At 47.6% G+C, this 23,991-nt stretch overlaps 2 long non-coding RNA genes across 2 annotated transcripts; one reads left to right on the top strand and one right to left on the bottom strand.

The window, feature by feature from the left end:
* Positions 1-1,566: 1,566 nt before the first annotated feature.
* LOC148005157 (uncharacterized) lies at positions 1,567-7,021 on the bottom strand. The gene is made up of 2 exons (XR_015622280.1): positions 6,666-7,021; positions 1,567-1,851 (listed from the first exon to the last, which is right to left on the bottom strand). It is a non-coding gene; the product is annotated as an uncharacterized LOC148005157 (long non-coding RNA).
* LOC148005158 (uncharacterized) lies at positions 5,079-11,644 on the top strand. The gene is made up of 3 exons (XR_015622281.1): positions 5,079-5,322; positions 9,322-9,416; positions 10,973-11,644. It is a non-coding gene; the product is annotated as an uncharacterized LOC148005158 (long non-coding RNA).
* Positions 11,645-23,991: the final 12,347 nt, after the last annotated feature.

Raw genomic sequence — 23,991 nt, forward strand, 5'->3', positions numbered from 1 at the left:
GCAATTCAGAGAAGCTGCTCTTGGAAGGGAATCAGGACAATTAGCTCTGGGCTGTGTGGAGAAGGGACAAGAGCTCACCATGGTGAATGTCAGCCTGTCCCTGGAGGAAGCAAAGGGCAGCATTGAGTGAGAGGGAGGTGGGTATCTTCTCCTGAGACTGGGTTAGCACCCACATCTAAGATGGGTGGGGCTACAGGCATGGGAGCCAAGGTCAGTCAGAAAGAGGGGCGATTAGCCCAGTCAGGGTTGGATGCCAGTGGTCTTGGGACACTAAAATACCCCTGGAGTCTCTGTTTGCCTAAGTCCCAGTTTGCAACACACACACACACACACACACACACACACACACACACACACACACACACACGACCCCAAAAAACAGACCAGATGGAGCGCATTCATCCCAGGCAGCGTTAGGCGCAAGGCCAGGGCAGATGGTGCCAACAGGGCCTGCAGCAAACGATCCACAGCAGCTGTAAGCCTGGCCCTCCAGTGCCCAGCGGCCGTGCAAGCCAACTGCTCTTCTCCCTACCTCCCACGATGTGCCTGGACCAGGGCAAAACATTACTAGTTCCTGTGACTCTTGGGGCTTCCAAGTCCAAGAGCTGGGTATTTGAATCTTGGGGAGGTTGAGTGTGCAGCTTCTGGACTGGCTTCCTCCCTTGATTCAGGGCTCCATCTGGCACCAAGTAGGTGACAAATGTTTGTCCTTCCTATAGCATAAGGAAACTGAGGTCTATACATTCAGCTCCCAGTCAATGAAGTACATGCATGGGCGTGTGAGGGCGTGTGTGTGTGTGTGTGTGTGTGTGTGTGTGTGTGTGTGGTTATATTTTATCGTGTGTGTGAATATGACCATGCATGTGACACAGCGTGTATGTGTGTCAGAGAGCAACCTCAGGTATTGGTCCTTACCTTGTACTTTGAAACAGTTCCTTTTGCTGTTGTCTCGATCTCAGGCTCTCCTCCATCTCCCTGTATGAGCACAGGAATTACAGGTGCTCATGCTACTGTGTCCAGCTTTTATGTAGGACTAGAGACTCGAACTCATGACCTCACATTTACACAGCAGTCTTTCTTACCCACTGAGCCATCTTCCCAGACCCGTGTGTCTGGTTTTATATTTATTTATGTGTGTGGATGTTTTGCCTGTATGTATATCTATATACCACGTAAGTTCCCAGTTCCCACAGAGACCAGCAGGGGGTGTCAAACCCCTAGAACTGGAGTTACAGGTGTTATGAGGTGCCATGTGGGTGCTGGGAACCAAACTCCGGGCCTCCTGAAGGACAGCAGATGGCCTTAACCATTAAACCATCTCTCCAGCCCACTCTATGTCTATTGTAGATAGAAATTCCTAGAGAGAATATGCTACCCGCTTTAAAAGGTTTATACAATTGGTTTTATTCATTTTATTTTATTTTTAAACTATTTTTTTAGTTTTTGAGATTATAATCTGACCAGGAGAAACCGTCTTCCCCAGGAAAGAGCATGCAACTGGTTATCCAGTACTAAATGGTCAGTCCTGAAAACATACATACCAGAAACATTATACAGACTGAGAAGTTCGTACTGATGTACATTTTACTCATCTTAAAGGGACGTGGCTAGCTCTGTCTGTTAGGACAAGGCTGTGGCGTAAGGTACACATGTCTACCCGCAGGCTGTGAGAATCATACTTCCTGGCTGTGGTTTTCAGATTAGACTCCATATATGGAGAGGACTCAAAAGGTCTGGCCTTTGGCTCACGCTCTGTGAGTTTTAACATGACCGCTGTTGCCATCGTTGGATGACTCAGGCTCCCACTGTAAAATCCAGATAAGCTGGCACGGGATGACGCCTTCCATGTGGCTGGAACGAGAACATCAGGGCTTGGTCAGTCAGTGTCCTCCAGCAAGGGACATGCTGGTGTCTGTCTGATTGGTCTATGTTTGAGTCGTGCTAGTTAAATAGTTGGGGGACTGTTTGTCTGGAGCTCATGTAGCCCAGGCTTGCCTCAAATTCACTGTTCAACTATTCTTACCTGTTAAATTCATAATCTTCTGCCTCTTAAGTCCTGAGTGCCAGGATCACTGGGAACGTACCACCACGCCCAGTTTATGCAGTACTGGGAATTACGGGCTTCGTGAAGGCTAGGCAAATACTCTAATAGTGTATCCACCTCATAACCCCCAGGTTAGGTAGTTATTTTTTATTCTCTGAATATTTGTGTTTATTCTTTGATCGTGTGATGGCTGATAGTTTTACGTCAACTTGACACAAGTTAAAGTTATCTGAAAGGAGGGAAACCTCAATTGAGAAAATGCCTTCATAAGATCCAGCAGTAGGGGGGGTTGGGGATTTAGCTCAGTGGTAGAGCACTTGCCTAGCAAGCGCAAGGCCCTGGGTTCAGTCCCCGGCTCCGGAAAAAAAGAAAAGGAAAAAAAAAAAAAGATCCAGCAGTAGGGCATTTTCTTAACTAGTGATTGATGAGGAAGGCCCCAGCTCATTGTAGGGGGTGCCTTCCCTGGGCTGGTGGTCCCGGGTTCTATTTAAAAAAGAGGAGGTTGAGCAAACCAGGAGAAGCAAGCCAGTTAGCAGCAACTTCCATGGCCTCTGCATCAGCTCCTGTCTCCAGGTTTCAGCCCTGCTTGAGTTCCTGTCCTGACTTCCTCCCATGATGATCTGGAAGAGTAAGGTGAATAAGCCCTTTCCCCCCTAGCCTGCTTTGTGGTCACAGTGTCTCATCACACAATAGAAACCCTGCCCGAGACAGAGGCCATTAGTGAAAGTGCAGCCTGTAAAGCAAGGAACCCCAACATTTTGGAGACGGCAGTACTGTGGGAGGACCACCAAGCACAGCAGCTGGGGCTGGAGTAGAGCTGACCTGAGCCTAGAAGACAAGCTGTTGTGTGCTACAGAGGGCAGAGCTGGAGGAGTGACCCACGCCCTTTGGAGGAGCCCAGAAAATCATGAGCGAATCTCAGATAATTGGGCTCAGTTATTCACACCATTGGAAATTGGTTTTGCTTTGTTCAGAGTATGACTGTGCCCTGGTTCTTCCCTCTTGAAGAAAGAGAGCATTTAATTTATTTTTGATTTTAGAGGAGCCCGCGGTTAAGAGACTTGTAATTTTAAAGGGCTTTGGGTTTTAAAGAGACTGACTCTTTAAAGATTGGAACTTTTAAAGCTTGATATGTTTATATTATAATGTTGATATTAAAGTGTCGTCTTAGGGAAGAGCACAAAAGAAAAGGTTATGGTTTAACGATGCGTTGTGTGTCGAGTTTGCAAGGGGTCTTCTCGGCTGGCTGGTTTTATGCCAACTTGACACAGCTAGAGTCGTCAGAGAGGAAGGAACCTGAGATGAGAAAATGCCTCCATAAGGTCTGGCTGAAAGACATTTTCCTAATTAGAAATAGATAGGGAGGGGCTGGGGATTTAGCTCAGTGGTAGAGCGCTTACCTAGGAAGCGCAAGGCCCTGGGTTCGGTCCCCAGCTCCGAAAAAAAAAAAGAACCAAAAAAAAAAAAATAAGCTATTTAGTTTATATATAAATGTGTGTGTGTGTGTGTGTGTGTGTGTGTGTGTGTGTGTGTGTGTATCATATGAAGCCTACAACTGGGTAACACCAGTGATGTCTTTTCCTCTCCAGGGGCCTACATGAACCTTGGGGCACATGAAACCCAGCCCTTCCTCTGGGGAGGAAGTTTTCAGGGCAGTTCCTAGCTTGCTTTCTCCATGTTCTGCAGCAATATGTGTTGTCTTTTACAATAGGGCCTTACCATCTAGTTCTGGTAGGCAATAGCTTGTGTTATTTTGGGGCCTCCGGGGGCTTCCCTGACCAATAACTCATAGGAAGGCAGCCCACACTTGGCGCTGATTCTTTGTTTAATGACCCATGTCTTCTGGGGAAAACATTGTCCACCCATGCATAGTACCTGTGTTCAAGCTTTTTTAAAATTATGTTTTCAAAATGAACTTGCAAGGCAGTGGGTTTCCATTAGGGTTTTCCACATAGACTTAGTTTTGGTTAACCCACCTCCCCGTCCCTCCCAGTTAGATGGTTGAGATGTTTGTGGATGAAGAACCCTGAGGGCTGCTTATGAACATAGGGTGTGGGCTGCTGTGAGTGGGGCCAGAAAACGTAGGCTTGGAGACAAACTATCCTAGTTTGCTTTTCTGTTGCTGTGATAAAACACTGAACCAATTGGGGAGGAAAGGGTCTGTTTATCTTATTAATCTACAATCTGTTCAGGGAAGGTCAGTGCATAAACTCAAGGCAGGAACCGTGAAGGGATGACGGCTACTGGCTTGCTTGCTCCCTATGGTTTCCTCTGCTCGCTTTCTTAAAACAGCCCAGGGCTTCCTGCCTAGGAGTGGGTGGGGGTGGGGCCCCTCTACATTAATCATCAGAAATGTCCACAGGCCAATCTAATGGAGGCAATTCCTCATTTGAGGGTCCCTCTTTTCAGGTGACTCTGATTTGTGTCAAAAATCACAAAGAAAAAAAAAAGAACAAAAGCACACAGCCCTTTTTGCGTCTGAGGAGACAGAGCTCCATGGGAGATCCCCCAATAGAAGCCCCCACTCCCGCCCCTGCCAGCCACTTCTGTGTCCAGCTGGCCACTGGTTGGGAAGCCAAGTCATGTTCAGTCTTTTCGGACAGCACAGAGGAACAGGCTGCACCCCATCACCAATGGCAACAGGGAGGAAGCCTCCTCAGTGTGCTCTATGGTAGGATCCCATGGCTCCTGAAACAGGTTGCAAGCTCTGCCCACAGGGGGATGGCCACTGTTGGTTCTTGACTACCTTAATGTCATCATTTGCAGGGTTACAGTGCTCAGGCAAGGAAATCCCCTATTGTGGAGGGCTCTCTCACTGAGTTCTATGTGGTGGAATTTCTAGAATGTGGGGGAGGGTCCAAGAGTTCCACATGGGGGCTTCTGTAGTCCTGGACCTGTGACTAGTTGCTCAAGCCTGATGGCTTTTTTATGGGGGGTGGGTGGGGAAGGGACAAATCAAAGTGATAGAGGATGAGTATGTTTCAGGAGCCATGTATATAACTCAAGACCAGCCATCTCTCAGGCTCCATCCAGCCATTCAGGTTCAATGCAGAGGGGAGAACCAATAACTTGAAATCTATGCAAAATAATGTATCGTCGCTCTGCCTGTCCTGTATCTGCAGGTGTTGAGCATCATTGCTGATGGGACCCTCTGCTGGGCGGACATGGGTGGGGGGTGAAGAGCAGGACAGCAGAGGACTTCTGGAGCAATTGGGAGTGACCCTTCTCCAGGGAGACTGGATGCTGCCTCCAAATTCTCAAGAGCTATTCTGGAAAAGGTGAGCATGGTTCTCTGGCTGAGCTCTGGGATTTGGAAAGAGGTATTGCTACTTGTGTCCTGTGAGCCCACTGTGTGTTAGGACTTGGTGTAGTTTCTCAGATCGTCACTCTGTGCAGAGGGGCAAGAAGGAAGCTGCTTTGGATGCCAGGAAAGGAAGCCCTTACTGGAAACCCACCCTGAGGGAGGCGGGGAGAAGATTTGGGGGAGGCTGAGTGGCCTGGGGTAATGGGTTTTTCAGCCACAGTTGGTAGCAACTTTCTGGGGGTCCTCAAGGGGGCTCTGGAAAGTTCTTTTGCCCCGAGTGTGGCAGGAGTGGCTGAAGCAGACAGAGCTCTCTGAGGCTGCAGCCTCCCTCTCTTGGCCCACCTTAGAGAAGCGCATGGTTCTGTCTTAAAGCCTTTCCAATAAAGCCTTGGAGACAACAAGCCCCATTTCCTGAGCAGAGCTGAATGGTTATTTTACACTTCATCTAATTGATTAAAATGACTCTCCCGAATTAACTGGGCTTTCCAGAGTTGAGCAGGGAGTTAAATCCAGTGAGCTGGGCTGTCAGGCTGGACAGTGGCTTGTATGAGGAGTGGCCCCCCTGGTCCCTGCTGTGTACATACAACTCTGTTCCCTATCTCCCACATCCAGTGCGCTGATGCCCTCCTGGAAAAGCCAAGGGTATCTTTGCAGGGCCTCACCCCTCCGAATGGGACCAGGGATGATCCAGCCGCTGGTCACTCCCTGCAAACCTCAAGCCTGTTGGCGTGCCTTGATTCTTTCACACTACTCCAGAGAGTCACTGAGACACCGACTGGTAGAATGGACACCGAGGCCTCTAGGGGCTGAGGCCAACCAGCTGACAGGAAGTCCTGTTCACCCTGACTCCTGCCCTGAAGACACCGCCAAGGGAATACTCCTACACTGTCACTTGATTTCATGACCTTGATTCATAGCGTCAATGCAACTGGGTTTCAAGACTCCACAAGAGACCTTATCCAGAATGACACCTGAATCAGCAGGTCTCGACTTGCTGGAGGTGACATGAACAACGTTTTATACCAGCATGTGACACCCGTCAGGAGATCTGTCATAACGTCCATGGTGGCACATACCTGTAACCCCAGCATTTGGGGAATGGAACCAGGCCAACCTCAGTTATATAGCAGATTTAGGTCAGCCTGAGCTATACAGTGCCCCCAAGTCCCCCCAAGAGAGATCTGTTGTGAGCAAGAACATGAGTACTCATGGTGAGTCTAACAAAAGTTATACTTTATTATGCTAAGGGTCATCACACGAAGTTCACACTCCAAATTCCTAACTACGGTTCTCAGCCATCTCACCAAGACTGCTCACCTGTGTGGCTTAGCTCAGCCGAAGGTCAGGTCCAGTCTCTAACAGAAGCCTCCAGTTTGAGGGGAGAGTCTCTAGCCTCGGGGCAGATCAAGGTGGCGTCTTTCCAGACGTGCAGAGGGGAGCATTGCTCTTGGTCTCTGCTTATACACTGTCCAGTGGGCGGTGGGGTTCTAGTCCTGAGTCTGGTTATCTTGAGTGACGTCACTGGGTTCTGGTTATCAGGTGCAGCCTTGGGTGTGGTGAGGGATATTGACTAAGCTATTTTTACAGGTCTGAACGGCAATTTTTACTATTCTAAGACCTGTCACAGACCTTTTGGGTCACAGCCATACCCGGGCATCACCTCTTCTGTCTCCTCCCCAGGCCACCTGCTGTTCTCTTTTGTGAGGTGTGGCTTTATAGCATTACTACGTCACTGTCACCAGCTGTATCTTCTCTCCTCTTCCTCCTTTGAGACAAGGTCTCACCATGTATTCATGGCTGCTCTGAGACTTGCTATGTAAACCAGGCTAGTCTTAAACTCACAGAGATCTGCCTGCCTCTGCTTCCTGAGTACATAGACTAACAGTGTCATCTTGCCTTAGGTATCCCTGGGTCAGGCCCCATGATAAGTACTTAAAGGCCCGAACTTAAAATTAATGAATGATGGGGAAGAGGAAAAAGCCAACTATAGGAATCAGGGGATATCTTCAGTGTGGAATAGGCTGACTAGGGGACATCTGGACGGTCACCCTTGCCATGAGTGTAGACGGTGTTGTGAGCCTGTTTTGGGGCCTGCAGGGTACAAGGAGCTCATGGACACCTCCTCCCAACCAAGCCCTTGACTGTGATCATGGCCGCCTGTTGGTTTCTATACTAGGAAGGGTATGGAACAGAGCTGGAAGGCAGGCGGCATGCTGTCAGTGTGCACATGAGGTGGACCCAAGTCGTCTTCAGCATTCTACAAACGGAGACTGCCACAGTCCCCAGCCAGGTGCCCATGGTAGTGAAGACATCTTTGCCTTGTTGTCCTATGCCTGTGTTATTGGAAGTGGAGCAGTGACACTGGGACCAGTGCTGGCAGTGTCTCAGGCTGTGGTTTCCTCCTGGTGAATATTTATGACCTGCCTATCCCCATTCTCCAAATTGAAGCTGATGGTGGCTCCTTTGATTTCTTTCCCACACACAGCCAGGCGGCTGGCTGCCTAGGAGCATTTAATAAGCCCTTAGGCCAAACGTCTGATTGCCCCAAGGGAGTGTCTCTAGGGCTTTCTTGCAGGCGGCTCTCATGGCAACCTTGTAGGGAGGAAGGATTTTTTTTTTTTTTTTTTTTTTTTTTTTTTGGTCTCTTCCTGCTTGGGTTCAGTTTGCAAATTCAATGGAGGACAGAGGAACAGGAGAGAATCCAATGGAGAGGCTTGGTGAAGAGTAAGACATGGGTTTATATTGCCTAATGTAGGAAAGGCTTCTATTCAGAAGAACAAATGAACAGGTTTTTAGAGGAGAAGTAACGGGAGACAGGACTGGGATTCTCAGGCCAACCAAGCCCTCCCCATCTCTTTCCCAATTTCTTTGTTTCGGATTCCTACTTCATATTAAAATGGTCTGGAAGCTTTAGCAAGAATCTTGTGGAAACCAGGCATGGTGGCTCCTACCCAGCAGCTGGGAGGCTAAGGCAGGAGGATTGCCTTGAGTTCAAAGTCACCTGAGCTACATAGTGACTACCCTGTGCTATGGAGTACAATCTTGTCTCAAAACCAAACAAGTAGGACAAATAGTCCTGTACAGTCAGATCACCCTAGGCACACGCTCCATATCTGATTAACTGAACTTACCTGATCAGGTCCTCCTCCATGCTCCCCAGAGGACGTCTGATCTCATCTGCCTGCCCAACTGCCTTCACAAGAGTCCTGTTAAGTCCTTTTAGCCAGAAGCCTTCAATCCTGATGTTTTCCCCTAGTAATTTTCCATCACTGACCTCATTGTCTTCTTGGCTATAAATCTCCACCTTTCTATTTATTTAAATTTACCCCCTGGTCTGTGTGTGTGTGTGTGTGTAAGTGTGTATGTATGTGTGTAAGTGTGTGTGTATGTGTTTAAGTGTGTGTGTGTGTGTGTGTGTGTGTGCAAGAATGTACCTACCCCACCTGTGCATGCAGCTGCTCATCGAGGTCAGAAGGTGCTGAATCTCCTGGAGCTGGAGTTACAGGTGGTTGTGAACTCCCTAACATAGATGCTAAAGAAACAAAAATCCACTCTTCTGCAAGAACACAAAACCCTTTTTAAAAAAGATTTAGCCTAGGAAGCACAAGGTCCTGGGTTCAATCCCCAGCCCCGGAAAAAAAAAAAAGAAAAAAAAAAGATTTATTTATTTTATGTATTCGAGTACTTTGCCACCAGAAGAGGGCATCAGATCCCATTACAGATGGTTGTGAGCCACCATGCAGTTGCCGGGATTTGAACTCAGGAAGAGCAGCCAGTTCTCTTAACCACAGAGCCATCTCTCCAGCCCTGCAAAACACCTTAAACGCTGAACCTTCTATCCAGTTCTAAACTTTTTCTGTCTTGTTCCTGGCTAAACCTAATCTACCCACTGCTGCAAAGTTCCATTATTGTGACCCCAGACCAATGTCAATTACCGTGACCCCTTCCAATGTGAATGATTTATTTATTATAGATGGGTTCTCATGTCACTCAGATTGGCTTTGAACCGGCTATGACCTTGGATTTCTGGTTCTCTTGCCTCCATCTGGAATCGTGGCCGGATCACAGGTATGTGCACTGTATCTGATTTATGTGGTTCTGGGAGTCAAAGCCAAGCTCCATTCCTGTAGTCCCCCCCTTAGACAGGGTTGCATTTTCTTCTTCCCTTTCACCCTTGTTACTTCTCATTACTGTGTTAAACACCATGACCAAGTTTGTTCTGGAGGGAGATTCCATAATGACAAGGAGGCAGGGCACCAGGCCGTAAGCCAGAGCAGGAAGCTGAGAGACCGCATCTGCTGTACACAGGAAGCAGAGAGAGTGACCAGGATGTGAGTGAGGCTATCTCAAGGCCTGCCCCCAGGGATCTACTTCCTCTGTCCAAGCTGTACCTCCTAAAGGTTCCATAACATTCCCCAACACCACCAAGGACTAAGTGTTCAAATACAAGGGACCATGTGGGACATCTCATTCAGACCACCATATCATCTTCAAAGGTGTCAGTAGGACATAGTCTTTTTCCTTTTTTTTTCCACAGAAGGTGCGTATGGCCTGTCTACCATCTTCTTGACTAAACTGTTTCTCTCAGAGGAGGCTTTGGAAGTTCTTTCTACAGAGAAAGGGGGTTCATGAACAGAGAAAGTTCAAACACCACCACCAACAAAAACCTTGCTTTCCGTGACTGTCAAATCTCAGACACCTTTACCTTTGTCAGGGCCAGCAAGATGACTCAAGGGATAAAGACACTGTCCTACAAGCTTAGCGACCTAAGTTCAATCCCTGGGACCCACATAAAGGTAGAAAGAGAAAACCTACAGTACAAGTTGTCCTCTGGACACAAATGTGCTATGGCATACAACAATAATAGGAAACTGTGTACTAACCCTGGGTCTGAGCACCCGCCCACCCCAAGCCTCCCACTTCCTCTACAAGCTGATCCTGACCACCGTTGTTCCTCCTAGTCCGTCTTCCTTCACACATCTTTTCCCATTGTCCATCAGTCCTTCTCACTTCTGTCTGTGCATTCTTCCATCTAGCCTTTCCTCAGTGTCTGAAACACAGCAGTGTTACTGTAGGCACTCGGCAATTTTGCCTGCTCTTTGACCAACAGCGCCCTTCCCGATGCTGGCTGCTTGCCCCTCTCAGGGCACTCTCACCATCCTCTCAGGGTTCTACAGACACAGCAAACAGCCAGGAATGTGATATACTAAGGGTGGGGTTCAGAACTGTCCTGGAGAAGAATCTGTCTGTATTCTGAAAGGTATCTGGAGATCTGCAATGGCAACTCCAGGGGAACTGAGGTGTTCTGGATGCCCCTTAACATCTGGGAGTAGCAGAGAAAGCCCCCCTTCCCCCCGTGACTAGTTGAGCCAACAGTGAGAGCTCCAAGTTCAGCTGCAGGACTGGTCAGTGGCTTTGTTTTGGGGGACTAGAACTTGGGATTATAGGAATCAGATGGAACTCTTGCTCTATAAATCTGGGTTCTAGACCCCTGGGAGCCAGGAGCTACTGGCTCATCTCTCCTGTCTAGGTTCTAGTGTGGACCAAAGTTCAAATGCAGTTATTTCTAGGACTCCTTCAGGTCTACCCTCCAGAGAGCGCTAACCCTGCCACCCTGCTTCTAGGTCACAGAATCCAGTGTGGGACTCAAGGTTTTTCCAAGCTTGGAAATGAATGACACCCAGGAATGCAGGGGCCTGGAGGGGACTCACGGAGGAGAGTTACCACAGCAGCAAGTTTCAGAGGAGCGGCATTGCCCCACTAGCCTTCCAGTGTCTTCTGCTGGTGGCAGTGGCGTGGGGCTGGGGCCTCTTCTGCCTTATTGGACTTCCCATCGCTACCACTGCAGTAAACATCAGAGCCTGTCTCTTAACCCACTGTTGACTCTCCCTGTCTCCTGTTAGAGAGTTCAGAGCCCAAGTGACAAACAGACAGCAGGCCCGCCCAGCCTTGCATCTGGGTCCAGAACTCTATCCTCTGGTTATGCCAGTCACTACAAACAGCCTGGTCGGGGAGGGGGGACTTTCTCTGTCATTCCCTGGTGTTAAGGGGCATCCAGAACACCTCTTGCTCCCTTTAGGACCTCCCTGTGACACTTGCTACCGTCCAGAATGCTGGCCCATCTGCTGTTATCCCAGCGAGACTGTTCATTTCCTCCTTGCCTGGAACCTGGAGTTTGTTTCCGGGGCTGAGCAGGTGGCTGGAGACCTGAACACAAACAGATCATGATTTGGGAATTGACTTGCTTACCGTGGAAATAAATGTTCCTCCTCCTGAGGAGGAGTTGCTTGGCCAGGTTTCTGAGTAATCCTTGTATTAGCTTCAGTCTTGCCCTGTGAAAACCCGAAGCCCACCCGCCCCGCCCCTGCCAACCCCCTTTCCCTGAACGAGACCCTCGGGGTGTGGGGGGGATTGTGAGTCACTGATTATTTGGGATAGGGTGAGGGAGTGAATCAGGTGTTGTCAGCCGTGCTTGCCGGTAGTAGGGGAGGGCAGAAGGGGGAGAGACAGGGAAGATGAGTAAACAGAGAACAGTGCCAAGGAGACATCTGGGCAGCTGATCAGCTCAGCTGCCCTCGGTTCCTGCAGTCTTCCGGTCTGTGGAAGTCACCTGCTGGGAGGCGGCTGCTTCACAATCTGCCCTGTGGCTCACGTGTACCAGGGACTGTAGGGAGGCTCGGTGGGGACGAAACTCTTTGAAAGAACCACATGACCGATGCCTGGTTAGGAACCAGGTGCAGAGAGGTTCCACATCTGTTTCTAAGCCAGGAGCAGGCAGAGAGGTACCCTTCACGAATAGAACCTGAGGGAAGCTGGGGCTTGTGTTGGACAGCAGGGCCCTCAGGGCCGCAGCTCCTCTGAGAGGAGGAAGAGGAAGAGGCCGTGCGTGCAGAACCTCATCACAGTGACGCAGATTCTGGATGTAGTATACGGCTGCTTGAAGGGAAGACATGGAGAGGATCATGAGGCAGGAAGTGGAACTCCCTTCCTTCCTGGTTTGCAGCCGGGTTTCAGCCTTCTCACTGGTGGAAAGTCACATCCGCCCCAGAACTATAGAAGGGATGATGTGAGATCACACACAACCAAGCCATGCGAACAGTCACGTGGCCTCCAAGAAGATGGTGGGGAGGGAAGAGCAGAGCGTGGAAGCCAGGCCGACTGAGGAGCAGTGGCTCTATGGGTGCTGACAGCTGGGCCTACACAGTTCTCACAGGACTGCATTGCTTCCGCTCTTGGTCATCAAGAGGGGTCTGTCAATCATGAGAAGCACAGGCAGAGCAAACACTGTAGGTCTCTCTCCCCCGCCCTCCTTCTGCCTACTCTTCCTTCCTCCCTGTCTCTTCTTTCTTCCTCCCTGTCTCTTCTTCCTTTCTTTCTCCTTCTCCCCTTTTCCAGAGCCAGGGTTGGAACTCAGAGCCTCTCATGCTAAGCAAGCTCTGAGCCATATCCCAGCCCAGCCAGTCTCTCTCAGTGGGATCAGTAAAATGGAGGACATATTGAATAAAGCAGAGAGGAGACTGGCTGAACAGCAGAAGGCTGGGTTAGGATAATCCCCATGTCTGAGATGCCAGCCAGGACCAGTCAAAGGACTCCAACCCCCATCACTGTCCCCGGAGTAGCTCATCTGCATCAGACCTGGGTGCTGTTCTGGACAGAAGGTCTAGGAGTAAAGAAACAACTCCCAACACCCTGCAGAGCTGAAGGATGGGAAAGGAAGGACAGGGTGCCCTGAGGGTGTCCTCACCCCATCAGGGTCTGGAAGATTGATGTCCAGAGAAGGTTGCTGGCTACTAAAGGTTTGGTGGGGGAAGCCTGTAGACAGACCCAGACGCAGGGCTGTTCTAGGTCATGTCACCCAGTCTGTCAGAGCCCAAGGATGAGAGGAAGTGTGGTTGCCTGAGGTTCACACATTCAACATGAATATGCTGAGGGGAATGTGTGTAACAGGACCTGGAAGTAGGAGCCAGACAAGCCTGGGGTGGATACTACAGCTCCCTTCTCCCCAGTACTAACTTGATGTGAGAGCATGGATGAGCCCATAAAGTTTCTAGGTTCTGAGTCAGGAGAGCTGATGTGTGTGCCCCAGGAGAGGGCCTGGGTGGCTCATAGGAGATGGATGGGAGGGGTAGGCACTGGGTGGTCATTGGTTCGGTTCATGCACCTCTTTTTCCCTCTGCTGGCCCCTCCACTATACCTGGTTCTGGGAAGACAGGCCGGGGGTGGCTGTCTTCTGCCCTCCTGTGATGTCCCCTCTCTGCTGGCACTGATTTATGGGTGGCCAGTTCCACAGAGAGCCTGGGAAGATAGTGATGCCCTTTGTTTTTAGTTCAGTTTGGTGAGCAGAATGCTCCTGGGGCCAATAGATTTTCCTAGTAATGAAATTGTAAAAGGAATTGAGTTTTGCCTTACCAGCTTAAAGGACAACCTGTGCCCTTTCCCACGTCCCAGGGTGATACCAGCAAATGTTCGTCTCTTGGTCTTTTCTCCATCTGACATTCTCCTCTTCCTTCTGGAACAGAATTTCCATGAGGGAGAGGCATGGCGTGTTAGCTACCCTAACACATTGGTTCCCTAGAACTGGATGCATGATTTTGCACAGTGTGGGGTAGGGAGCTCAGGTCCATGTGTTGCACCTCAGGTCTACACTGTCTGGACAGCCTTCCTGCTTCTGTCTGAGGGATGTCATGTGATCCTTGGTGAAATTACAGGTTCAACTTCTTGGAATGCCTCTCCATGGAAATGAGGTATCTCCAGAAACTTCAGCCTCCGCCAATGAAATTTCACCTTAAGAAGAACCCCTTCCCACCGTCCAACTCATATAGTCCTTGATATACCCTGAATAAAGTGTAGGCACACACACTATTTCTTTTTTTTTTTTAATTAATCATTTGTATGGTGCACACACTATTTCATTGACTAGCATCTAAGAGAGCTGTAACACTAAAATCTTTGAAGAAGCACCGCCCACCTCCCCACATTCGATCCTGCTGACCCACCCAGTCCAGACTCCACCTCATCCTCATCTGCCTGGTATGCAGCCGTGTCCTGACACCTTGAGGGAAGGAGCAGGAAATCAGAACCACACCCATGGGGGGGTGAAGGGAGGATGACGGCGCTGTTCATACATTCAATGACGGGGAAGGTGAGTGGAGCTCGGGAAACATCATTTAGGGGTGGGGGGACTGAGGCTTCCTGTTTCCTGACCCTCCCTGTTATCCCCAGCCCAACTTTGTCCCTCTTGGTGCTTAGCATGTAAAGTCCTGTCAGGTTCAGAGCAGCTGCCCACCTAGACAGGTGCCTTGAACTCTGGGCTCATTTTCCTCCTCTAAAATAGGGGGGAAAGTGCCAGCCTCTAGCTCAGGGATGAAGGCAGAACCATGGGCCATACCGGCTCCACAGGAGTCACACTAGAGAGGTCAGGATGACAAGCATCGTCTTTCTCTTTCCTATCTCCCCCAACCCCCACTTTATTCTTTCATCTTCCTTTGGTTTCCTTTCTGTCCTAACTGCTTGCCCTGCATGCAAAAACAGTGGCTAATCTCCACCCTGATCCTGCTTCTGAACGCCTGGCTCCAGGGACCACAAAGTACCTGAGAAGGAGCCCCACGCCTTCCCCTGGAGCTCTTACAGGCCTGGTCCCCATGCTTCTCTTGAAAGTTTACTCATCCCTCCCACATCTAAGTGACATCATATGGCCCTTTGCTGGCCAGAGCTCCCTAGAGCTTTGCTGTGTCACCCAGCAGTTTTCCTCCAGCATGAACTCCTCAATAAGGCTGTCCCTGAAGGAAGCATTCCAAGTTAATCAAGGATACAGGGTTGGACCTCCCTGATCAGATTGGATTAGGGCCCTTACTGGAAGAGAAACCATAGCCTTGAGCTGTCTTACAGCCAAAGGAGGTCATGGAAAGGTAACCATTTGCAAACCAGGAAGAGGTCTTAGCAGACTGTAAGTCCTAACCACCAGTGGTGGTTTGAATAAGAATGGCTCCCATAGGCTCCCATTTGCATGCTTAGTCACCAGGTAGTAGTACTATTTGAAAGGATTATAAGGATTAGGAGGTGTGGCCTTGTTGGAGAAGGAAATGTGTCACTGAGTATAGGCTTTGAGATCTCAAAAGCCCAGGCCAGCACCCCCCCCACACACACACCCCATTCCTGCCTCTCTCTGCCTACAGATCAGGATGTAACTCTCAGCTACTGCCTGATGTAGCTATGCTCCCTGCCATGATGATAATGGACTAAACCTTTGAAATTGTAAGACCCAGTTAAATCTCTCTTTCAAAAGAGTTGCCTTGGTCAATGTGTCTCTTCAAGGAGGATAAGAAGTTTAAGGGCAGTGTGGGCTAGATAAGACCCTATTTTAACCAAAAAAACATTATTAGTCAATTGATTTTTTTTCCTTAAAAATTTCATATACATTATAGGCTAGTGTGGTGGTTTGAATATGCTTGGCCCATGTGAAGTGACACTATAAGGAGGTGTGGCCTTGTTGGAGTTGGTGTGTCACTGACCGGTGGACTTTGGAGGTCTCCTCCTATGTCCAGGCTCCATCCAAGGCTGAAGAGAGATTCTCCTTCTGGATGCCTGCAGAAGATAGTCTTTCCTGGTTTCCTTCCACTCAAGATGTAGAATTCTCAGCTCCTTTATCAGCACCATGCTTCCTGCCATGATGATAACACACTGAACCTCTGAAACTGTAGGCCAGCCCCAATTAGATATTGTCCTTTGTAAAAATTGCCTTGGTCATGGTGTCTCTTCACAGAAAAGCAAAACGAAACAAACAAACAAAAATGACAAAAAACAACCAACAAACAAACAAAACCTAAGACAACTAGGATCTGTATATAAAGAAAAACATTGTTTTTTTTTTTTCTTTCCTTTTGGATTTGGGCCACCTTGCTTAATATTGTACACTCTAAATCAATGCATCTTCTTGTAAAGTTCATGCTTCTTTAATGGTGAATGATGCTCCTGTGTGTGGATGTCCAGATTTCCTTTTTCACCTGTTGATGGGCGTCTACACTGGTTCCGTTTCCTTCCTGCAATGAATAAAGCGGCAATGAATGTGGGGTGCAAATATCTCTATGTAGAGCGTGGTGTTCTCTGGGATAATGTCCAGGAGTAAGAGAGCTGGGTCCTATGGTGGTTCTACTTTTAATGTCCTGATGAATCGCCAAACTGATTTTCACAATAACTGTATTAATTTGCATTTCACCAGCAGCAAATAAAAGACTTCCTCTCTGTCCACATCTTCTCCAGCATCTATTGTAAGATTTCTTGATCATAGCCATTCTGACTGTGGTCAGGTGTTTTCTTAAAGCAGTTTTAGTTTGCACTTCCCTGATGACTGCAGATGTTGAACATTAGAAATATATATATATATATATATATATATATATATATATACACATATATATATACACACACATATATATATACATATATATCAGTCATTTTGGTTTCTTCTCTTGAAAATTGTCTAATTCAGTAGCTCATTTGTTTATTGGCAGACTTATTTCCTTGGTATTTAATTCTTTAATGCTTTGTAAATTCTGGACATTAGTTCCCTGTCTTCAGTGTAGCGGGTAGAGTTCCTCCTGCCCTGTGGGTTGTCTATTTTGCTCTGGGATAGCTTCCTTTGTTGTGCAGAAACTTTTAAATTACATGTCATTTTATCATGGATACTTGGGGCTGGTTTCTGTGCCATTGATGATGTCTTGTTCTGAAAGTACTTATGCAAACACTATAGGTGTGGGCCTAGTTTGAAAGGGAGGCAGAGAAAGGTAATGTTTTATGTGAACTTTGTGTCTGCAAGTTTACTTCCTTTTTTTCTCCATGTTTAAGTTGTATTAAATATACATAAAAACTCAGGTGTGGTGTGCACTTGGAAGCAAAAGCAGGAGGATCTCTGAGTTTGAGAATAGTCTGGTCTACAGAGCGAGAGCCAGGACAGCCAGGGTCACACAGAGAAACCTTGTCTCGTAAAACCAAACAAAACCCAAAAGGCAAACAACCATAAAATTTTCCATCCTGACAATTTTGTTTATAGTCAGTCTATTCAATGCATCAACAACGTTGCACGACCATCCCCACCATCCATTTTCAGAGTGCTTCAAAATGCTCCAATTCTGTACTCCTTAAACAGTAGCTCCCGTTTTCATGAGAAATCCCCTGATTTCCTCAGCATCCAGCCACCACCAGGAACTTGGTGTGAATTTGGCCATGTAAGCATTCACACTGATGTGGGACTAGAGGGTTGTCAGTTTCTTTTCTGTGGCTGTGATTAAAACAGCCTGGTAAAAGTAGCCTCAGGGAAAAGGGTTGGTTTGGCTCACAATTCCAGGTCACAGTTCGTCACCAGGAACTTGAAGCAGCTACTTGTATCACATCTACTGTCAAGAGCAGACAGCAGTGAATGAATGCACACTAGCAGTGAATGAATGCACACTAGCAGTGAATGAATGCACACTAGCAGTGAGTGAATGGATGCACACTAGTGCTCAGTTTGCTTTCTCCATTCTTATAGTCTAGACCCCTCCCCCCCCATACAAGGAACAGTGCTGCCCACTCTGTGTTAAGTCAAGTTAATTAATTAAAACTAATACAATGTTTTTGTCTTATTGTGTCTGACTTATCCTGTAGCCCAAAGCACTCAAGGTTTATCTGTTTGTATGTAGGATGTGTTAAGGCTGAACAACATACTATATACATTTTCCATGTCCCTCCACCACTTGAGTTACATCAACCCAAATGAGAACAAGGCTATGATGAGTGTGAATATGTCGATATCTGTCTAAGACTTTGTTTTCAATTCTTGTGAACATATACCCAAATTGCCATGGTGTTTTCCCCACTGGAAGTGCCATTTTTACATGTTTTTGGCTTTTCACAGTGTGAGGCAGGTTCCTTGAGGTTGTGTGTGGCACACACTTATGCTTTTAAATTGCCATGTTAAGGATTGAGTTGCAAGAACAGAACACAGCCAATTAATCCCCTGGTGATGGACATCTGGACTGTTGCCTACCACGGCTATTATGGATCAAGCTATCATTGTCATTCCTGCATTCATGTTCTGATGGTCACTTATTTCTCTGGGGAATACATGGGGGATGGAATTACTGGGTCATGGGATGGGCGACTGTTTAGTAACTATAAGGTATAAAATTTCAGGTTTTTTTTTTCTGGGGCTGGAGTTTGAACCCAGAATTTCATGCATGTTGGGCAAACTTTCTATAGCCCCAGCCCCTACAATAGCATGAGGCCCTGAAATAGCATCGCTCCTAGCATATACAAAGCGTTCTGGTCTATTCTTTACATTGAATCATTGCCATTTTTAAGTGAAATTTTTTATCTCGAGATAATTACAGATTCACACACAGACATGAGTAACACAGAGAGATCAGAATGCCCAGAGCCTGGTTTTTGTAGTATCAATGACTGTGTAAAATCATATCTAAGTATGAAGCCACAGTGACTATATTAACAAAGACTAAGACTCTCTCTCTCTCTCTCTCTCTCTCTCTCTCTGTGTGTGTGTGTGTGTGTGTGTGTGTGTGTGTGTGTAATTCTGTATGTTTTCCTACTTGTGTAGATTTGTAAATCCACCAGCCCAGCCCAATGCCCAAGCAAAGATACCCCTCCTGTTTGTACCATAGCTACCTCTCCTCATCTGGCATTCTCAAACCTGCTCTCTGCCTTGACCCTTGTGGTAGGTAGCCATTGTTGTCTTGGTTAGATTGGGAATCACACAGGAGACACTCCTCTGAGTACATCGTTGAGGATGCTTCTAGGGAGGTCTAACTGAAGAGGAAAGACTCATCTGACTCATCTGAACGTGGGCTGCACCATTCTGTGGACCTTAACCTGGACTGAATGCAGAACAGGAAGCGAGCAGAGCACCAGCGTTCATCTCTCTGGGCTTCCTGACTGTAGATGCCATGTGACCAGACACCTCCTGCTCCTGCTGCAACACCATCCCACCTTCAAACCATGAAGCAAAATAAACCCTTCCTCCCTTAAGTTGCTTCTCATCAGGCATTTGGTTACAGCAAGGACACGAGTGACTAGAGTAACCCTTTATTGTGAGAAATGAAAGAGAATCGGTTTGTTAACAGCTGAGCTTTGCAGTTAGCAGACCTCTCTGCTGTGCGCTGTGGTTCCGCTGGAACTCATAAACTGGGACTTTAACGAGTAGGAAGGACTTGAGAATGGGTCTTTAGGAAGAGCTATGTGTCTGTGAGGGCAGAGCCTGGCGTGTTAGATTAGTCCTCTTAGAGAAGAGACAGTGTGCACAGTCACAAAGTGCTGTCTCATGGATAGTGACTCTATGATGTCTCAACTTGGGACTTTCTGATCCTGCCAAAACTAGCATTATATTTTTGTTGTTTATAAACTAGTCTCAGATGTTTTGCTATCGATGCTGGACTGGACTAACACATAGCACGTCATCTTTGGGTCCTCTTCAAGTATGTGGTATTCCAGAATATGGACCAGATGAAGTAGGTTCTGTACCTACCCTTGAGAGGACGTCTGTTTCCAGCTTCTGTTTATCATAATAAAACCGCTGTAAGCATTTGAGCCAAGTTTGTATTTGAGCCAACTCACTCCAGAATGCAACTAGAAGTTTCGTGATGTCCAACTCACTCCCACTTTGAGCAGGCCCCATTAGCATCTTCCTTATTCCGTGAATCTGAAGCCTTCATGGTTATGGCCTCTTTGCTCCTCGTTTTTAAATATTGTGTTTATTGCCAGGTGTGATGGCACGTGCCTTTAATCCCAGCACTCAGGAGGCGGAAACAGGTGGGTCTCTGAGTTTGAGGCTAGCCTGGTCTACAGGACGAGTTTCAGTACCACCAGGTCTACAAAAACAAAACAAAACACAAAAAACTCGTCTTGAAAAAGAGTTGTGTTTTTCATTATTTATTATTTTTGAGTCTGTGTATTTATGGGGAAGAGGTGTGTACCACAGGACACAGGTAGAGGTCAGAGAACAATGTGTGAGAGTCAGCTCTCCTTCTACCGTGTGGCTCAAAAAGCATTAAATTCAGGTGGTTGTGCTTGGTGGCAAGCACTTTTACCCACTGAGCCATCTTGCTAGCCCTTTGCCTCTTGTTTCTAAGGATTAGAATTTCAGTTCCTCTGCCTTCTCAGGACAGGCCATAGGCAACCCTCCACCCCAAACAGCTCCCACCTGTAAGGTGCAGGCCTCAGGTGGGCCAATGTTACGATTGATTACAGGTTTTAGCTGAAGCCTACACCTTTGCACCCAGCTCTACATACCGGTGCCCTGTGTGTATAAGGCACACACAGAACAGAATACACACCCCTGCTCGTGAGTTGGAAAGAGCTTTCTCCTGGGAGAGGCTCACCTGATTGCGTGGAGACATGTTCTCTTGCACCCATCCAAGAGGAAACTAACACATCAAAGAGCCTAGGGATGGCTAGGATCAAGCTGGTCGCTGGATAGGTCACTGTTGTTTCTAACGCTCTGGGAAGTAGCTGGGAAGCAAATGGTTAAAAAGAAATTCCAAACCTCTCATCATTCACCCTAGCTGTATAATGCATGAAGCAGAGGCCCTGGGCCATGCCCATTCATGTTTTCAATGAGGGCCTCAAATGTCAGCTGCTGGAAGGACATTGGCCTGCTCTGTAAGTGCTTTATGAAGAGGGGGTGGACCTCATTCCTCCTGGACCCTCAGCCTGGACAGCCATTGTCCTTCTTTATTTAAAGCCTTCTCATCCTTCAGGACCTAACCTGGAAATGTCCTTCACACTACAACCAGGATAGGAAGTAACTCTCCCCAGCCCTGCTGAAGCACTTTGGGGCCACTGACAGGCCATTTACAGCCAACGCTATAACACAATAACCATTACAATTCAGGAAGCTGCGATTCGCTGCCACACACTGAACTCCATCCTCTCATTCTGGTCTGTCAGTATCTGATTAAGACCAGAGATTCAACACTCAAAGTTACTGCCAGGATCCATTGATTCCTCAAAGACAGGAGAAAAGGGAGGCTAGAGATGATTGCCATCTGTTTTTCTTGATTATTCTCACCAGGAATTTATTAGTTTATTTTTTTCCCCCAGAAACCAAATATAGGCTACTTCTTAGTACAGAGTCTGTGAGGGTGTGTGCCTATGTGTATGGATACCCACAGGGGCCAGAATTTGAGTCACATCCCCTGGGGCTAGAGTTAAAAGGCAGCTGTGACCTGCTTAGTGTGAGTGCCGGGGTCTGAACTCGGGTCCTCTGGAAGAACAGGGAGCACCCTTAACTGCTGAGCCTCTCGCTTGCCCAACTTGTGTGCTCTTAACCAAGACACTGGCATTCATTTGCCAGAGCAGCCATAGGGAGAGAACACATGTGTCTTTCACCAAAATATGGAAGAGGACTGATTGTCTAGACAGCAGGTCTACAAGGAGAGCCCATGGCCTGGCAGTTCTGCAACAGTAGAATGGTAGGAATGAAGTTCTGGAGACTCATCCAGTCCCTCCGAAGTCATCCTGGTAGGGCTCAGTGTAGTTCAGTGGTAGAGAGCTTGCTGGGTATGTACGAAGCCCTGGTCTCCAGCCTCAGCAGCCCAAAACCCCAAACAAAACACTATGTCACCATAATGGCATTCCCATGAGGGAGGACACACACACAGTCTCATACAAAAAGAGAAACACGGCCAGAGAAGGCACAACCTGCTGCTGAAAGCCTTCCTGTGCTGGCAGCTTCTCAGGACCCAGGGGCTGAGGTGATGTCTGACCTCTTTGGAAGCCCTGGCATCTATAGAGTTGGACATGGTGCCTGGCTGGGCAAGAATGCTGTGATGGGTCAGTGATGGCTGAACTGCTGGTACTGGGTTCTCTCTGCATCTACAGGTCACCCCTCAAATACCTTGCAGGGCTCTGGCATGCTCTGACTGGCTGTAAGAATTCACTCCTGGACTGGCTTCTGGTGACCCCTTTCTGCTCAGGAATACAGGTGTGCTGAGTAGCCTCCCAGTTCAGAAACATCTTTGTCCCCTTTCAAAGCTGGACCATCCCATTTCCCTCTCGGTAATCAATAACCAAGTAATCAGTGAACCAAGAGGAGAATGGCCAGGGTGTTGACCTACACTGCTCTGGTATTGTCCTTGAATATTTGTCATCATCCTGGGAACGTTGGTCACTCCACCTAGGAGGCTTCCACAGCTCCCTGTAGTGGAGGAGACAACTGAAAGATTAAAGTTACCTCCAGGATGTCCCTTTGGCTCAGAAATAGCTGCTGTCCCTGGAAGAGAGCTAGCTCCCGGTGGTCATCCCCTTCCATTTCTTGTACACATGGGGAAACTGAGTCAGGAAAGGATGGGACCTTGCTTGCGGCTTGTCTTTACATTAGAATAGGACTTGTGTCTCTAGCCTAGAGAATAGGGTTTCAGGGCCAACTCCTCCCAGGGCTGCAGCCCCAGGGGAGAAATCTGCATGCCTATGCTCAGAGCTGAGGTGTCTAAAGCCGATTTGTCAACAGACATCAGATTTACTGGTTTCCCTGATCTATTTACACAATTTAAATTTCGAAGTAAATCCTGTAAGATCTGGTGGATTTGGGAGATTTGGGAGACATTCTGTTTAACTAATGTTTGTTTTTTCCTTTGCGTCAGAGTTTTAACGAATGCTTCGGATTCCATCTAAGCAGCAGAACCTCTGGAGCCAGACTTTTTAACTCCAGAACTAGGCCTGGGGACGGGGAGATTGAGGGCTTCATTCAGCCTTTGTCCAAGGAAGGCTATAGCCAAAATCCGAAATACTGAAAATGTTCTCTTAAGAAACAATTTATGGGGTTGGGGATTTAGCTCAGTGGTAGAGCGCTTGCCTAGGAAGTGCAAGGCCCTGGGTTCGATCCCCAGCTCCGAAAAAAAGAACCAGGAAAAAAAAGAAACAATTTATATTGGAAATTTTCATACACAGAAAAACTATGTAACAAGCTGGTGTCCCAAACCTGACTTGTTCTCTCTGTTCTTATACTTTGAAAGAATTCTAGCCACAGTGTTTCAGCTGTACAGATGAATGACTAGATTATCAAACACCAAATAGGTTCTTAAAAGTACCATTTGGGGCTGGAGAGATGGCTCAGTGGTTAAGAGCACTGGCTGCTCTTCCAGAGGTTCTGAGTTCAAATCCCAGCAACCACATGGTGGCTCACAACCATCTGTAATGGGATCTGATGCCCTCCTCTGGTGTGTCTGAAGACAGCTACAATGTATTCATATACAAAATCAATAAATAATGTTTTTTAAAAAAGTACCATTAAATCAGTGGTACTCACAGGGTGATGATGATTGCATGCCTTTAATTCCAGCACTTGGGAGGCAGAGTCAGGCAGATCTTTGTGAGTTCAAGACCAACCTGATCTACACAGAGAAACCCTTGAAGTGGAAATTTAAGGGTTGTTTGGAAAGTCAGTTGTGTTGGGTGGTGTTTTGCTGGGGCAAACACGTGAAGGAGTGTTTTCTTGAAGCAGACACAGGTAAAAGGATGTTCTGCTAAAACAAACACGTGAAAGGACATGTGATGAAGGGTTCTTTGTTAATGACACACATGTATTGGTCCACCTTACACTGAGCTCCATTTGCAGGGATTCCACAGAGAGAAATGCACCAAAAAATTTTCTGGT

The sequence above is a fragment of the Rattus norvegicus genome, chromosome 6, assembly GCF_021556685.1.
Source record: "Rattus norvegicus strain SHRSP/BbbUtx chromosome 6, alternate assembly SHRSP_T2T, whole genome shotgun sequence".
Classification (NCBI taxonomy): domain Eukaryota; kingdom Metazoa; phylum Chordata; class Mammalia; order Rodentia; family Muridae; genus Rattus; species Rattus norvegicus.